Consider the following 16,964-nt stretch of genomic DNA (forward strand, 5'->3'; position numbering starts at 1 on the left):
GGAGCCGCACCTCCACATGGCCCAGAGGGGCTGGGGGCGGGCACCGGGCGCCGAGCCCGGCTGCCACCCCCGTGTTGCGGGGAGCTCTGGGGTCCCGTTCCCCGCCTCTTCTCTCTGTGCAGGCAATGATGGACATACCTGTCCGCTTTTCTTCCTTGCTTCCCTTCCCTTCTCTCCCTTTCCTTTCCTCTGTCCTCCCCATCCTTCCTTTTCCTCTCTTCCTTTCCTTTCTTTCCTTCTGGCTTCCTTCCTTACCTCCTTATAGGCTGACGTCCATAAAACAACCCTGCATGTCTTTCCCCTGTAGAGAAAGGAAAAAAAAATATGAGAAGCGAGAACTAGGGGGGCAGAAATCTTAGAGTATAAGTCATTCTAAAAAACGGATCAAAATTCTTCCATTTCTGCCTGAAAGCAACAGCCTTAAGAAAGGTTCATGCAACAGTTTCCCCTTTTTTACCCTTCATAAATACAATTTAATTACTGTAATTACATTAGTGCTGTGCCTTAGGATAGCTAATCATAACTCATTCATATTTCTGGAAGTTGCCTATATGAATTAATGACTTATTATTATCTCTTTAGTTTGATACTTAATGCATGTATATTTTTATAATCCAGGTACTTTAACTATATAATCATTAGAGTGCAATTATTCTGTCGTGCAGTTATTCTTGTGCTTATATCAAATTAATGTTAATATACAGATATTGTGGAGCAGAACCACAGTGTAATGCCTCCATAATTGTAATGCCACAGAGTGTAATTGCAGGCGCAATGCTAGAAAAGGGAACCATGATCTTTTCTCTACAGAAGCGTTGAGGAAGGAACTTCAGGGCAATTGCTGAAGGATTAGTTAAATAATAGAGTTTATACAAAAAAAGCCACTTCTGTGCTGTGTTTAGGCTCATACAGGTGAGCTGATTCAAAGCTCATCCAAGAAGCTGGCATTTCTATGGCTGCAAATGCTTTGGACAGACCCTTGCTTTCCGCCAGCTCTTCTTATTTCAGAGCCCACTAGATCAACTTGCTCAACATGTGAAGCCTAATCCCTTACTTTTCGGTTTTATGACCCTGGGTCTCAGTCTCATCATGACCCACCAGTAGGGTGCCATCCCTGGCTCTGGGACAGGGCAGAGATGCCCTGGCATACGTCCCAGCACCTTAGTGCTGTATGCACCCGTGTCCATCCCAATACTGACACCACTGGCTGTGCCACCAGGGAGGCCACCTGCAGCTCATTTCTTGCCCCTCCTCCCTGCACCCACAGCTCTGCTTTGCCCTGGGCCAGCTGTGGGTACTGAGCAGCAGGAAGGAGGCAGTGGCAGAGGAAGAAGAGGAAGAGCAGGAGGAAGGTAGTGATGAGGCTGGGATCTCCATCATTCTCATCTGCCCCACCAGCTCTTGCAGTGCCACTTCTGGATTAGTTGTGTTGCTGCACCCCATGGTAGTGCAGGAGAGGTTCCCAGCCATGCACACACCACTGTGGGAATGATCTCTGCCTCCCCTGGCAGGGAGTTGATGGGGACATTTCCGTGTCCTACATCCCCTGGTCACCTTTTGGTCCCCAGCTGGGAAGGGTAAAAGCTGCTGTTCTGCCATGGCAGCTCAGAGGGAGCCGTGGCTCGGGCAGCACCTCTGTCCTGCCCTACCATGGGCCTTTGTCCTGCCCCTGTGTCCTTTCACACAGGGCAGGGCTGTGCAGGCACATCTGCCCTTGGGCTGGGGGAGCAGCAGGGTCTGGCAATGGTTCTCCTCTCTTTCTGCAGCTCCCAGGCACTGAAGGAGCTGTGGGTGGGAACATTACAGCGCTAAGCTGGGAAATGCTCCAGGAGCAGCCAGACAGGAGAGCACAGCTCCCCAGCTGGGCAGAGGTGCCCCTGTGTTTGGGGGTGGTGTTGAGCACAGCTGTCTAAGAGGAGAGGATAGGCAGCTGGGGGCTTATCCAGCTCTCTCCCTGTTCCTTCCCGCTGCACAGGGCAAAGGGAGCCCAAGTGACCTGACTGCTTAGTATCTAACCCCTGGAGAAGGAGGTGAGCCTCTGCCATGCCATGTCTCTTCTCTGGGCTATGTCCCTGAGCTCTGCTCCCCCAGCCAAGCAGCAGAGGCATCACTGCTCCCCTTCTTCCAGTCCTTGTCTTTTACCCAGTGGAGGATACCTAGTGCCAGGAGTCTGGAGAGGCTGGCAGAGGTGAGGATGGCTGCCCTGTGGCTGGGCTGGGGTGCTAGGGATGTGTTGCTAGTGGAGTGAACTGGTGTGGGAGGGATGAAGGGTCTGTGGTGCCTTTTGGCAAGCAGAGGGATTGGAGAGCCACCAGGAACACCAGCATGTCCTTGCCTGTGGCACTGGGAGAAATGCTGTTGTGCAGAGCAGAGAGCCCAGGAGGACAGAGGATCCTTGCTCTGCCATGCTCAGGCTGCTGGGGCTGGGTGGCAGCTCCCCAGTGCCCCTTCTGTTGTGGGGCTGCTCTGTGAGGAGAGCCTGGTTCTTGCAGGTTGATCCCAAGCAAGAGCCTCCAATGGCCCTGTCTGGCAAAGGAGGACAACTTTGCTGCTCACCAGGTGAGTTTTGGAAGGATGGGCAAGGTTGTGCTCAGCCACTCACTTGTCCCATGAGTGTCAACATGCAGGTGTGGGACCCCAAGGGAGGACATCACCTGGATGAGCAAAGACACCTGTTGTGTGGTAGTCACTGGGTACAGTTCTGGGGGAACAGAGAGTCTCCACAGCTGCCCAGGGCTTGGAGGAGGGCAGGGCAAGGGCTGGGACAGGCTGTCCCAGTGACACATCAGCTTTCAGGAGTCTCCAAGCCAAAGCCACAGCTCCAGCTGCCAGCTCCCTGCCTGTTCTGTCACATTGCTCAGCACAGCGATGTCCCCTGATGGGTTTTTGGGATCTGTGGAGGTTCTCTGGTCCAACTCCCCTCCTTAAACAGTCTCACCCAGAACAAGCTGCCCAGGACAGTTCATCCACTGGTAGCTGTAGGAGTCCAAAAAGGGATTTCTTTCAAAGCAGGACATTTATCTTCTCCATCCTTCATATATACCAGTGAGCTGAAGTTGAGTGGTTGCTTTAGTGCCACATCAGTGCAGTAACAGCTGGAATGTAAAAGAGCCAAAGGAGACTTTTGCAAAGGTCTCTGAGTTCCTGCATTTTTTGTGAAAAGGGCAGGTTTTTAACTATCGCTTCTCCTTTAGGCATGGCATTGCCCAGAATCTGCACTTAAAGCAGTCACTCAAAATTGAAAGCTGTTCTTTCTCTTGGACCTGCCTTAATTCCAACATCTTGGGGGTTGAAAGCTGCACAGCAGGCCTGCCAGAGACATTCCCATGGCTTGGCTGGTGTGCACCAAGGAGAATCTGTCTTCAGCCACTATGGTCATGTCCAGGGAAAACAGCTTGTGTTCCTGACCAGGCCCTTGAAGGGAGAAGAGAGCAGCACTGCAGACACAGCATTTGCCCCCAGCCCAGGGCAGCAGCTGCTCAAACCAGCCCTCTGTGACTGTCTGTGCTGCTGGGCCTGCAGGGGTTCAGGGCACAAGGATTAAACTTGAATTACCTTCATGAAACACAGCTGTCAGAGCCTCAGTGCACGAGGATCCAGGAGCTGGGCAGGGAAATCACTGACCCAGGACATAGAAAGCTTTCAGCAACTGTGCCTATGTGCCACATAGACTGGTCATGTGCATCCATTTCTCTTTAAAACTGTTCTCATAGAAAAAGGGGGTTTCTCCTGAAAAAGACTTTTCCTGGGGAAGACACACCAGGGAGGGTTTGAGAGGGAGCAGAAGTTCCCATAGCACAGGGAAGCAGATGTACAACAAGTTTTTTTCTTGTTTGTTTGTTTGTTTGTTTGTTTTGGTGTTCTTGTTGTTTAATTAAAGAAGAAGGTGCAGGGAGAGCCATGATGTTGTTATAAATTCTCACCAGGCTGAACAAAGCCACCGGCCATGGGTCAGGGAACTCTTGTAGTTCATTCAACTCCAGCAGCCAGCCCACTACTGAGACTCAAAAGGTGTTGACTAAAGAGCCCTTAAATTTGTACAATAGGCTTCCACTTGTGATGTCTAAGAAGCTTTTAATTTTTTCCTGTACACTGCCATAAACTTTCAAGTCCTCAAAAGAAACTTCTCAAAGGTGCTGGCTCAAAACACTTCCAAATGTCAAAACACTTGTCACAAAACACTTCCACAAGCTCCCCATTCCCACAATAAACAGTATGGAGTATGGAATAGAAAATGGGCTGTGCTTTGCCCGAGCAAAGCAAGGGAGAAGAGAAATAAAGGTGGAGAAGAGAGAACAGACAATATCATCAGCTCATGCAGATGGTCCAGAGCTGGGGCAAAAAGTGAGAGTGAAAGAGAAAGAGAGAGGGGAAAAAGCGAGTGAGGGGCTCTGACCCACTTCCTTTCATAGTTAAGCTAGTGCATAGTGAACCTCTTATCTAAACCCGATTTTTCTCACCCTTTTGTTCACACATGCAAAGGCAGCCCTTGGAACCGTCCTCCAGGGAGTGAGTCTAGGGTGAGAGCTGAGCACAAGTCTCCAGGCAGAGCAGGAAGATGGCTCAGCTCAGCGCTGCCCCACCACCCCAGGACCCTCTCTTCTAATCACAGCTTTCCTGCCACAACAGTCACAATGTTGTATTATGCCTGGTGCTTCACTAGTCCACAACTGGAAACAAACTGAAGTGCCTAAGTGCTGTAATACAGAATCCAGTGGAGAAGGACTTCAAATCGATCTGTATGCTTCTATTCCTTTGAGCTCAGATTACTTACTCGAAATAAATGCTAAGTGGACTGAATTAATCCTGTGCTCCTGTCTTTTCATTCCACCTCTTCTTCAACTCTAGTGGATTGCCTTATAAACATGCACAAACGTGCAAAACGTCCCTGGACTGGGAACTACATCCTCAAACCTGCCCTCTTCACCCTGTTCTTTTGGACTCTCATACTCTGCCACAGTTTCATGTGCTACTGAAAATGTCTGTTATTGCAGATTATTGTATGCTGGCCACAGGAAATGTTCTAAAAATCTCAACTATCAGTTTCTTATGGGCTTTTTTCCTGCTTGCACAGATCAATCAGATTTCCATCAAATGAATCTGCTGCTGTGGGACTTCTACAGGTTTCAGTTCTCAGTATTTTCCTCTGGGATTCAATCAATTTGAGTCTAATGCTTAGGCTCATTTCAGTGATTAGTAAGTCTCCTATTGAGTGTAACTGGGTAGACCCTGGGCACAGTTCAGATTTTCAACTAATGTACAGAATAATTTGTTACAGATAATGTTGCAGAACAATTTAATTGATTCCTTTATGCTCACCATCTTGCTGAGATAGACCATGTCTCCTCAAATTTACTCTTTATTTTGGAATTTATATGGGCACCTCATTGACCTCTATCTTAACTGGGACATTAAAGCTGGCCCCAGTGATAAGTCAGGCTGGCCTGAGTGGAGCCTTTGCTCTCTGATCTTTTCTGAGAGTTAGATAAAAAAATGTATGGTGGCATACCGCAGCCTTCTTCCAGGCTCCCCTTTCATACTTCTGGGTGATATTGCCTGGAGTGGAATCAGCTACTCTAATCTTTTCAGGCTCTTCCTTCTCTACTATATTTGCCCCCCCAAAAAGCTGTTGATCAGGAGAGGGTGTTATGATGTGCCTGACTTCAGCCCCTGGGAATTTGCTTTTGCTCAGTGTCACCAATGCAGGTGCTGTACAGACCCAAGTGGCTCTGCCACCTGTAGAGGGGATGTTCCCTGGGGACAATATGGAAAAAGCCCTGAGGTACCTGGAGGTGAGACAACGAGACAACGGGGAAGGTGATCTTTGCCTGCATTTGGGTGGTGATGCAGCCTCGAATGCCTAAGGCACAAATGGCACTAAATGAAATAATCTGCATGTGCTTGATGAGCAAAAATGAAGTAAGTAGGGTTCTGAGACAAGTGGCAGCTAACAGACTGTTATTTACCTCTCCCAAGGAAATTAGGTAGTGCATCAAAGCATGTAGATGTGTGCTTTTCCCACTATATTGCTTTGTTTCATTCCCACAAACCACAAGAAAGTTAGAGCTGAAAACTGAAATGAAGAGGTGTCTTTATTAATAGTCTTTTAATGGCACAGGAACAGCTGTTAATACTTTGAAAGAGAAAAAAGTGAAAATGTGAAAATGGACCCATTAATGCATGAAGAGAGGCAAAGAAATCAATGAGGGAACTCCAGTGGTTGAGTTGCTGGCCTGCTTTTTCATCTCCTTTTTTTAATTGGTCTTTAACAGGGAGAGTGGTACGGACAATTGGAAGGGAATAGAAGCTTGGCCAATACAGCTGCTAATGAAGGCCAGGTAAGGAAATACTTTGTTCAACTCTGTGATAGGTTGGGATCAGCAGATCTGGACAATATGCTTCCCAGGTTTTTAATTTAGCTAATGAATTGACTCTGTCGCTGGCAATTAATTTTGAAAAGTGGAGGAAAACCAAGGTAGTCTCAAAGGATGGGGGGGGGATAAAATACAGTGCTAACCTTTACTGTGGAGGGGAAAAGTCACATTGGAAGGTCTGCATTTCAGCATCAGCAAAAAAGTGAAAGAGAACAAGTCAAACAGGGGACTTCCTTGGAAGCACAGTGAGGTGTGAGAGGTGAGGGTGTGACACCCATGGAAGGCACATTCTGCTGATAAAAGACTCACAAACCTCAAGCATTAAGATATCCATGCCAGGAAAAATGTATTACCTGTTTGGGATCTAATTTCTAATGCTTAGATGTTGGGAAAGATCCAGTAAATTTCACATATCCACATTCTAGCAAACCTTTGCCAGAACTTCCTAGGAAATATTACTGGGGTAATAGACCTGAGAAATACCATGCAGCCTCAAAATCAGTCAGAAAACTCTTGGAAATGGAGTACTGTGTGTGAAAGATGGGTTTGTAATAGACTGAGCAGGCATCAGAAATTGCTTTGCTCTAGCACTTCTGCTTGTACTTAGCTGAGAATATAAACAGTCAGCTCCTTAGGCAATACTGCTTTGGGAATGCTTCACCACAGCCAAATGTGGAGATCTTGATTTGGACAGGCATATTAGAGTGTCACCAAAGCAAAAGGAGAAAAATCCTGTTGAGGAACAAAGCCAAGCTATCTACAAGGAGATCATGTGTAGGAGCAATGTTTTCCAGCTACTTTTGAAGGAAATAGTTACTACTGAGTATTAACACTCCTGGTGGTGTGTAGAGGGACATGGCATTTATGTTTTCCCTCTTCCACTGAATTCCCACTACAAGTCATCTGTTATCTGTGCTCTGGGTGGGATGTTAAACCCAAGGTGCAGTGGCAAGGCACCTTCCACTGAATTAATCCTGTGCTCCTGTGTACAAAGTGTCTGTACACAGTTATTTCAAAGAGAGAGCTGAGGATGGGGACTATTTCTAGATAGGATATTTGGTGTCTGGATACATCAGCTTGGAAGGAAGAATAGAGAGGGAGCTGGCAATGGGGCCGGTGATGCGCATTTTGTTTGGGACTGTGTAGGAAGAGAGCAAACTTTAAGGAGAAGCAGCCTTAGTCCCTCCATGTAGTGCAGTCTTGCTTCCTAAGGCTGCTGAGCTGAACTGCCTGACAGACATCTTGGGCCACCAGGACCCAGCTGCCAGCCCAGCCTGTCCTTTGGTAGATCTTCCCTTACTAGGGTTAGGCTGATCAATTGGCATCCAATCCATGAAAGGCATGGGATGAATTCCTTATTCACTGCCTTGCTGCTCACAGTCCAGAGCTTGTAACTGAGGGGCCAGAGCTGAAAGCCTGTAAATATCCACTGTACTGACTTCAATGAAGCTACTTTGGATTTACACTAATGAGGCAGAAAGTAGATTGTGGCTCTTGCTCATCACTTTGTAATCACTCTGGCTCCCTGAGACAAAGGCAGTGAATCAACAATGCTCATTATTTCATTTACTGCTTTGCTTAAGCCACCTGCCCTTTCTTTAGCTATTGAGTGTTTCTAAAGTAGCCTTCCATTTGCCAAGATAAAGCATAATAGCCTCTTTTATTACCTTGGATTTTTGTCTTCCTCATCATGTCAATTAGTGTTTGCATTTTAACAGAGATCCTGCCTGAAAGCATTGTATCCTCTAATGTCACAATTAGTGTTTTTTTCTGTTGGACCAATTATAGGTGATAATGTTACTATTTGACAGTGTTTGTGTTCTAATTAAGTGCCTGATTGCAAATCTGGTTCTCAATTCCAGTCAAGCTGCTTCTTTTTCATAGCTTATTCCCTAGCCACAGCTATCTAAAGATCCCTGGAAATATGCATGGAAAATAAAAATAGATGAGTCACCACTTGTATGAAATATTTTCTCACTTTCATCCAGATTCATCTCTCCTCTTTTGTTATTGAGCACCCTGAGCATTTTTTCTTATTTGGTGAGAATCTTTATCAAGGACAGAGCATGCCACAGATAAAAGTAGAATGGAGCTTCTGAATGACAAGTTTAATCCATCACTTAAAGCTCCTGCTTTCAAGTGTCAGCCATGAACCACTGATTGTTAATATCACCCAGCACCAGGGTGCATCAGTACAACTGTTTTGTCCATTAAGAAAAACAAACAAATCAACGCTGAGTGTCAGGTTATAAAATAGGAAACCTCATCCTATAAAGCAGGTTTGGGGACAGAAATGAAATAAGACAAATTACTGTCTTTATAATGGAGGAAATGCCATTCTCATTAATATATATATCTAGATATATATATCTGATTCCATCTTATATTTGGCACTACATAGAACAGCATGGGGACATTTGAGAGCATTACCTGTCCTGTAATTCTGCTTGCCCCGCCTTGCATAAATGTAGATCTACTTCTAAATCTGCACCAGTTTGCAAGTCTTTGGATACTGGTGTGCACAAGAGAGCTTATAAAGTTAATGTGTAAGAACAGAGCATGCTGGAAACAATACACGTTTGTGCAGAGTGTGTTGTGATTTTCATACCTTGTAGGATCCAACACATTACCAACAGAGTGTGATTTTTTTCCCCTGATCACCTGAATGAGCAATACACAGGCACAAATACAATCTTGCCTTGCTTCAGTGCCCTCAAGTGAATTGTGCTCACACGAGGGAAAAGGCCAATTTTATGGCATTTGAAGTGATGGTTGAAATTTTATAAGCAGTCAAGCTAGCTAAAACATTCCTGTTTCACAGATACCAAAGGACCTTGCAGTGGAATTCTGTATCTGGGAGGGAGTTCCTCCAAGAGGACTCAGCTGATCACCTTAATTCAAAAGAGCTATATTGTGAAATGGAAAATGTTCCAGCATCATGTAATGTCCCAGTGTGGAGCCTGGTCCTGTACTGACTGACGCAAACTTCAGTTCACGGAAACAACCTCGCTGGAAGGCTCTTGGTGGGGCTTTGCTTTTGCACTGCCAAGAGCTCCTGCTGCCCAGGTACTCATGAGGCAGCTCCCAGCTGGGTCTTGCCTTCTCCCAAAGACATTTATCTGAATAGACTGCAGAAGCAATGAAGTTTTTTGGACACAGGATCTCTGTCTCTGGACACTGCAGAGGAAGAGAAACTTGTAGCTCAGCTTCTGTGAGTTATCACATCTGATGCTAAATTACTTTATTGCCTAGGGGATTTTCCCTGTAGGTGCTCTGGATTTATAATACATTTCTTTAGGGTTTTAATTGAACATATGGCTAAAACATACAGACCTGCTTATGGAAAGATTTAGAAGCACTATCTCCTTTTACTTTCAGCACAAGGAAATGATAAAATACAGTGCACATTTCTCTGTCTCCCTTCCTTTACTGCTCTCATAGGTTCTCAGGTGTTTGATATACTGAGGAGTTCTCTTGAGGTCATGACTTTTCTTCTGAAACACAGAAACTGCCTCCCTTGTGTAGCTATATCCCTTCTCCCTTAGCTAGTCCCCCTCTCAAGAAGGACATGCTGCCTTCCTCTTTCCTGTCCAGATTTCATATGCCTGAAATTCTTCTGCATTTTGTACAGGTCATTATGCTTTGTGGCTTTCAAGGCTTCTACTGACTTTGAGCCACCTGTCTGGGATTGTGAACAGCCCACTCTGAGCCCACACTACATTGGAATGCTTTTCACATAAGCCCCAGGTATTCGTGCTTTTGCTGTTTCAGAGCAGCAGCCAGACCATCTTCTTAGTACACAGACATGCTCGCCCTAAAATTGCTGTGAATAAAGGCTTTCTGCTTTCTAGACACCTCACTGGGGTTTGAAACAATTTTTGAATTCCTTATAGGCAGTAGGGCTCCTGTATCTCATTCTCTGGAAATGGAATAAGTTCACTGGAGGTCTTTGGATTATTATGTTAGGAGCACAGGTCACATCTTAACTTATTGCAAATTGAGTGAAAAAGACCTTTTCTGAGAAGTGACCTTAAATTCAGCTGGTGTATACAACTGACCATTTTGTTTGATGTTTGTTGTGTTATCACAGAAGCATGATTTTTCCCATTTCAAAGCAAAAAATACTCACAGTTATTTACCTTCTGTCTGTGAGGCTAATTTAATGCTGAGTCGAGCATTGTGAGAGAAATAATGAACAGTAACTGCATATGCAAGAAACTTTAGGGAGTGTACTTCTCAGTCTGCTGATAAGGTGGCATTTAGGGCTGACAGCAGAATCAGCAAAGTGCTTAAAAAATGAAGATGAAACCACTACACTTAGGAGTTGCTTTTCCGCATTAATTTTCAAATGTACTCCTTCCCCAAAACTCAGTGACTGCCCAAGACTGTAGGGTCTCCCTCAGCTGTTAGCAGGGGGCAAGGCATGATAGTGTAAAGAATTTTGGAATAACAAGTAGTGATATTGCCTTTCTGTGTGACAGATCTGTCAAATTTCCATTTGCCTTTGTTCTAAACTTTTTAGGTTGTATAAAAAGGGCAGTAATACTTAACTGCAGAAGATTTTCTTTTGTTTCTGAAAAATGTAATGCTGTTGCAGGCACATTTGGAACATGTTTGTGGTACTCAGTAGTGACTGCAGTGCCTAACTTCAAATTGGAAAATGTTGGCTGGGGGCCTAATTTTTGTATGCAATGAACAAATGTCTTTGCCATTAGCTTCAGTGAGATTGTTCTCAGCATCTGTGAGGTGCTACTTTGCGCTCCCAGATGTTGCTGATGTCAGCTTTAGACATCCTGCCAAACACAGGAGGGTTTTTTATTAAAAACCTCCAAAATTATGGAATGACCTCATAGTAAATATAGTATTTAATTTCATTGTAAATTTAGAAAAAAATCAAAGTACTGTATATTGCAGAGTGTAATGGAAACTGTCCTCAGGAGTCCTCTTCACATGCCTGCCAATTTTAATGAAGCAGTTTGCTTCAGATAAATTAGAGATATATTATGTCCCAGGGGAGATAATAGGTTAAAGAAGCCAGAGACGTGTTTCACAGTTTCTCTTGGTGCAGCATGGCTATGAAACCCCACCATGCTAATTCGGTATTGTTTCACAGGTGCTTTGACATAAGTACAGGAGGGGCTGTGCTAGCAGGGCCACAGATCTCTGAGACAAAGCTGAGGAAGTTCAGCAGCTCTCGTGCTTGAATCACTGGTGATTCTGAGAACTGAAGGAAGACTGTGTAGTTCTGGAATAATATATGGTAAAGGACCCCTGCCCTCATCCTTAGATTACTAATCCTTTCTTCTTGGATAAAGTTTCTTCTGCTTGAGTGTCTACAAAAATGAAGCTCATTGCCTGTGTACCACATGAACCGAGGCTTGCTGAAGTTTGAGAGGTCCTGAGATACATCTGCAAGGCACTAGTATTTGCTTGAAACAGCATTTTGTTAATATCTTGAAGGTCTTGGCTTACAAAAGCCTCTAGAATCATTCATTGAGACATGCAGACATATTTGTAATTGTTTCTGGTTTTCAAACAGACACAGGTGCTAGAAGTTGAAAAATTGTACATCCTTCCTCTGCAGTAATTCCTACAAATTCAGTGATGCCCTCTGGTCCTATGGCAAAAAAAATGATAGGGCATAAAACAAATGCCAAATTTACAGATCTTTCAGGTAATGCAGAAAAAGCCCATTTAATAGAGAACTGAGTCTTTTCAAGAAAGTACTGCAGCTTTGTATGATGATATTCTTAGTGATTAAAGAGGGTGTTTTATAAAAGCTGCATAATCAGGCTGGTATTCTGTCTGAAATGACCCTTTTAGTCATCTTTCTATTCCATGGGAAGCTTTAATACTAACAAGCATAAACAAGCTAGGGTAAACCTTGAATTTACTGTTATTAATAGGTTTCAATCTGCTGCAATATCATCCCATGTCTCTCCAGGCAATTAAAGTTCTTTCTTGCTTTTAAAGGAGCTTTAATGGGTGCAGCCAATGGACCATCTATTATCATGAATGAACTCAGTTACTATCTTAGTCACAATCAATATTTGCTTACACCAAGTTAGGAAAAATACTGGAAGCTTAGAGAGTGGTTAAATGGCTGCAGCAGGAAAGCCTGAGAGCATTGAGAAATGTACCCTTAAATAAGTGCAGTTTGTCTTGATATTTCTATAGTCATCCAGGAAATAAGTGCTGATGATCATCTTTTCTGACACCGGTACTGCAAATTTGCATCAAGGAGATAAAGAATTACTAAATCTCAGTGAGGAAAGGTTAAAAATTAACTCATTGTTTCCCTGATATGATGAAGAATGTGTTCTAAGAAGCAAATTCACTACAAAATGCTCTGCAAATAAGCCAAGCAAGCAAACATTCATGCTCATACATGTGACTGGCCTAAGTGGGAAAGCCACTGATAGACAGTGTCTCTGGGCTGAGGCCAACCAGCTCTGTAAGAACTTAGCAGAGGAATATTGTGCCCCATCGGGGTGGCTTTGCCTCCCCTACAGAGCACGGGCAGCATGCTGGGGCCAGAAGGATCAATAGTCTCACAAGGGGCTGAGGAGCAAATTTCATCAGAACCACGTCAATAGCCTCCCACAGGAGTCTGCTTCATCATCCCATCTGATGACTTAATCACTCCAGAGGGGAGCTATTTGGTGATTCCAGTGTTGGAAAGCAAGTCTAAACTTTCTGAACTCCGTGTTACTTCTCTGATTGAGTCACTAAACATTTCTGCTTCAGTTCTAAAAACTGAAGCCAGTTTTTAAAAACTGCCTTCATGCTCTGGGAATTGAAAGGTGGCTAGGAAGAAAGAAACTGAAAGAGTAGGAGAAACTATCAAAAGAAGTTCCTGGCTTTAGGACATCCCATCTTTCCCTTTCCCTTTCCCTTTCCCTTTCCCTTTCCCTTTCCCTTTCCCTTTCCCTTTCCCTTTCCCTTTCCCTTTCTTACAGTAAGGGTATCTTCAAGGCAGTCAGAATGTTATTTTGTCCTGGAAGATCCTCAATGGGAGAACCTGAAAACCTCCACCTTTTCCAGGTTTTACTGTCTTAGATGATTAAGGTTGCCCTTGCTTTAGCAAAGCCATGAAAGGCTGACCTATATTTCAAAATGGGTTAGGATACAATTAATTTCTTTGGGCCCTGCTTGGAAGACGTCCCAGAGTATCCACAGAGCCTGCCAAGCAAGCCATCAACAAAAGATTACGGATTTCTGATGGAGAGGTTTGTTTATGGTCTATTCCCTACATCGTGATAGAATCATTCTGGCCAGGTGAAAGAAAGGCAAGAGCTTCCAATTAATAATTTGCACTCCACAAATGAATTGTTAAAGTAACAATGGGTCAGTCATTTATTCTTACTGAATCTTAATTATCTGCCTTGAAAATGAGCTGAGATCACTGTTGTATACCTGGCATCCAGCTGAGATACTGTTGCAAGTACTGATTTGTATCATACTTTGCAAAGATGTGAAAGGCTTAGCTGGATGCAAAGGGTGAAAAAACTGAAGTCAGAAAAATGTATCCAGGTCAATTAAAAACAAAGTTGTGGCTTCCCCAGAAGCCCTCAGATATCAACTTTGGGCACAGATAAGTGTGAGCCCAGGAGATTGTTCTGCAGGTCTTCTGAGACTGACTGACAGCCCTGAGGATAAAGAGCAGTGGCCAAACCAAAACATCAAGAAGTGGTTTGATTTATTCAGACCTGAAACAAACAGGTAAACAAAGGAGAACCGTTTTCCAGTATGAAATACTCCCTTATTCCCCTCTTCCATTTCCTCTCATCAATCATTTCAACCAAATAAAATGTCATGTTGTTTTTAGGTTGGTTTTCTTTGTCCTTCTATTTCAAAACATAAGTGTAAATATTTTAGTGAAACATTCTCACTGGGGAAACAGCAAACAAATAATTTTAACCTTCAGTCAGAAATGTCTGTTGCTAACACATCACTTATTAACACCAGTTTATAATCAGATTTTGACTGACCTAAATCTGCATTTTTCAAGAAGTGCAATACTCGAACAGAAAAGTGTCCAACCCTGAACTGGCAGCTGCTCTCCAGCCTCTTGAAGAATGAGATCTGTTCCCTCTTTTCCAAACATTTAGCATGAAGAAGAGGTCCAATTCTATGCCATCTATGCATCAAACTTGAGTACAACCAGTGTGAAAAAGTATATTTTCACAGGTCAGTGCAAAGTCTGGCCATGCAGAATGGTCACACAGTTTATTAGAAGTGCTGGGAACTTCTTGGACATTTCTTAACCACATTCAATATTCAGCCAAACTCTTCTGAATGCTTGGGTAGGCATCCAAGTGAGAAAACAAGAAAATCCAGTTGAAACAAGAAATAAGCCTATTTTAATCACATGTTGAATTGCACTATTTCAGTACATCCCTTCCTGTTTGCTTTATAATATTAACAATAAAAAGCAACCAAAATTCCCCAAACAACAGCAGCAACAGAAGGAAACCTGCTTCCCTACACAATTATTTCTCTTACTATCCCCAACAAATCATCACACACCTTGCTAACATATTTGTTTGTTTTAAAACAATTTAAGCTTCTGTTGCATTCTGCGCTTGCTTTTCTCAGGCTCTAATCCAGAAAGGTGCAGAGCAAGCTCAGCTGCCTCCTGAAGCTGAGACAAGGCCCTTGGAGATTAGGGCTTCTGAGACTGTTTTATTTCCATTCACTTCAGACTTACAAGTCTTTGTTTTTCATCTTCCTCTAAAGTTACTTTAATTAAAATGAAACAAGTCAGAAAATCCCACATTTCTCCAAAGCAAGGTCCAAAATAGCCTTGTCTCTTTGAGTTTGCTTACTGGGTCCTCCTAGGAGTTAGGCTTCCAATTTAAGAGCACGTTGTATTCAAGTGAAGGGAGAATGGAAATTTCCACTCTAAGAATTTTCCTTATAATGTTTCTGTTGGGAACAGTTCTGCATAAAAGAACACATTTGCCATGGAAGAGAGTGCAACTTTCATCTTCCTAATACACATATTCTTTGACATCCAAGCAAATTGCACAGCAATAATATGTTGCCAGTGTTGAAAAGCTGTGCTTCTATCCCAGTGCCCCATGACAGGGAGCTGGGTGTGAAGCACAGTGGTGGTGAAAAGCCAGTCTGAATCTCAGGTGCATCAGCCCAGGCTTTGTTGTTGGACGCAGGGAAACACCACCCACAGCACTGGTAAGGCCTCGTTTCTGGTAGCACAGTTCCTGCCACCTCTGTTCCAAGCAGAGAAACTGAAGGTAGCAGGAGTGAAGAGAAAAAGTTCTTTCCTCAGCAACAGAAGCTCTATCTTACAAAAAAGAGAAAAAATAACTTGGCTTGTTTGGCCTAGTGAAACAAGACTGGAGATGGGAGAAAATTACTCTGTATAGATATATAGAGGAGTAAATACTGGGGAGGGAGGAGGATTATTTAACCTAAAGAATAATGTTGGAACAAGATCAAATGGATATAAATTGGTCATGAATAAATTTAGACTGGAAATTGTGGAAGGTTTCCAACCATCAGAAGAATGACATCCTGGAATAGCCTTTCAAATAGAGTAGTGATGGGCAGAAACTTCAATTTAAACTTGTGATATGAGTCCTTGAAACACCAAGTGGGTTTGAAAAAAAAAGGTGCTGCTACATTATATGTTTACATAAAATTTATTCCATGCTCTGGAGCTTCTACTGATTACCTGCCAGGGACAGAAAGAATTTTTTCCACTTCATACATAATTTTGATTCTAAGGCTGTACTGATTTTGGCTGGGATAGAGTTAATTTTCTGCTTCGTAGCTTATGAGTGCTGTTTTGGATTTAGAATGAGGATAATGTTGATAACACGCTGATGTTTTAGTTGTTGCTAGGAAGGCTAACTCTAAAAATCAAGGAGTTTACAGTTTCCTGTGTTCTGCCAGTGAGGAGAACAAGAAGCTGGGAGGGAGAACAGCCAGGACAGCTGACAAAAACTGGCCACAGGGATATTCCATAGCACTGAATGTCATGCTCAGTGTATAAACTGGGGGAAGTTGGCCAGGAGGGACCAATTGCTGCCAGGGATGAGCTGGGCATTGGTCAGGGGGTGGTGAGCAATGGTGTTGGGCATCACTTGTTTCTCCTGGGTTTTATCTTTCTCTGCTTTTCCTTTCCATTATTATAATTGTTGTTGTTACTGTTATTGTTGGTGGCAATATTATAATTATTATCACTATTTGTTATTATTATGGTTTTTATTATGTTTTATTATTATGGGTGGTTTTGTTTCAATTATTAAACTGCTCCTAACTCACAAGGTTTATGTATTTTTTCCCACAGGGACAGGTGGAGTGAATGAGCAGCTGTGTGGAGCTCAGCTGCATGCTGGGGTTAAACCATGACATGAGCTTTTTTCCTTCTTTGCCCTGAAGTAGCAGGAGGAAGCAGAGGTAGATGCACACGTATTCTTCAAAGTATTAAAAGCTTCCAGGTGGCTTTGATGATATAATTGTCCACATGTCCGAGTTTCTACTGATCTAATGTCAATGGGTAGTTTTCTCAGTTTTTACTCAGGAGCTGTGCACCACTGAAGACCACCTGAAAATTTAATCTAA

Source organism: Molothrus ater, chromosome 3 (genome assembly GCF_012460135.2).
Source record: "Molothrus ater isolate BHLD 08-10-18 breed brown headed cowbird chromosome 3, BPBGC_Mater_1.1, whole genome shotgun sequence".
NCBI classification, from domain to species: Eukaryota; Metazoa; Chordata; class Aves; order Passeriformes; family Icteridae; genus Molothrus; species Molothrus ater.